Raw genomic sequence first — 1,553 nt, forward strand, 5'->3', positions numbered from 1 at the left:
CGCGGCAGTAAACCCGGCGTTAATACGGGACTAAGAGCTCGCTATTTTAATTAACGAGTATCCGCGCGATCTCGAAGGATCTATACGTTCTCGATACGCGGACAAAATGTGAATCGCGAGCGTCCGAGAGGAGAAGGGGGAGGGGGAAACATTTTCCATCGTTACACCTGTACGCACCCGTACTTGTCGTGTAAGAAACGCCGATATAAAACCGTATACAAGCATTACGTTATGTAAGTACATACCGTGTACTGTGTATTCAAGAACCATTCGATGTCACTCCTAATTCTAAATTGCCGATTACAAAATATCCACTCTCACATTTTATCGATTCGTAGAAATTTCAAAAGAAGTTAACAGACTATTCATGTTTTAGTAAAATTCTGTCAAGAATATTTTGCAGATGTTGTAAAACTTAGTTAACTGAATTTAAACATTCGGGATACGCAAGCCGAGCATTATTTTTCTACCGTCATAAAAAAAAGTTCGATGCACAAAAATTCATGTTTTCTGTACTTCAATTCTACTATCGGTCTACGTCTAAAGTTCCTAAGGGTTTCCAAATACATTTTACTCCGAGAATGCTCCATATCTATAGAAAATCTTTGCGAAACATCTTTACGTGGTCGGTTACTTCAAAAGCGTCGGTCGGAGAAAACGAGATGCATTATGCCGAGCGCAACATGTAGAAATACCGAATGCATTCCTGTCGCGGTATTAACCCGTCGTGCAACGGTGGATATTTCTATAAATTATCTTGCATGTACGGCGGGTTTCTCGGATATCGGCCCGAGGCTTATTCCTTCCTGGATCAACGCGAAAACTCTCTTTCCTGAAAGGGCCATGATAATTTAATTGTGCAACCGATAAACGTATACTGACAGTGATTACGGTTGTAGCGTCGATGATAGCGTCCGGCATAATTGAAAAGGTGAACGTATATTCAAAGACATAACTACGAAGGAAACGAACGAGACCAGAATCATTTCACAATCTAAAGTAAGGCTTCTGAAATATGGTAGCCTATTCCCATATTAGAACTTTCTTTGAATTTAACTACCAAATCACAATTGTACGCTACGCTAAAATTATATTGATAAAATGTTAATAACATAAAAAATTAAATATCGTAATCAAAATCCTCAGTAAACAATTTATTATGTTGGACTAAAATAATATTTTGTCATTCTAATTTTCACACAAATATAAATAGTTTTAATAGTTTTATATTAAACAAAACGTTTACCATTATAAAGTAATTGTATCGTTTCATTTACTTCATCTTATGCCATTTAGCCTTACAATAAAATTTCATCGTCTTTGATTTTTCTCTCGAAATTCGAAGACAAACTCACACTACCGACTAGCTAAACATAAGCAACGTCATATGCTATAATTCTTTTTATAGCTGCCGAGGGCCAATGATTGCTGTCTTAAAGGTGAGAGGGAAAAAAACGATGGAGGGTGACGCGGTATTGATAAAAAATCGAAGTTAAGCGTCTACATCCGTCTAAAATGCAGCATGTGACGATCGGACGTTCGCGCGAGGCATT

This window comes from Monomorium pharaonis, chromosome 4, assembly GCF_013373865.1.
Source record: "Monomorium pharaonis isolate MP-MQ-018 chromosome 4, ASM1337386v2, whole genome shotgun sequence".
In the NCBI taxonomy this organism is placed as follows: Eukaryota; Metazoa; Arthropoda; class Insecta; order Hymenoptera; family Formicidae; genus Monomorium; species Monomorium pharaonis.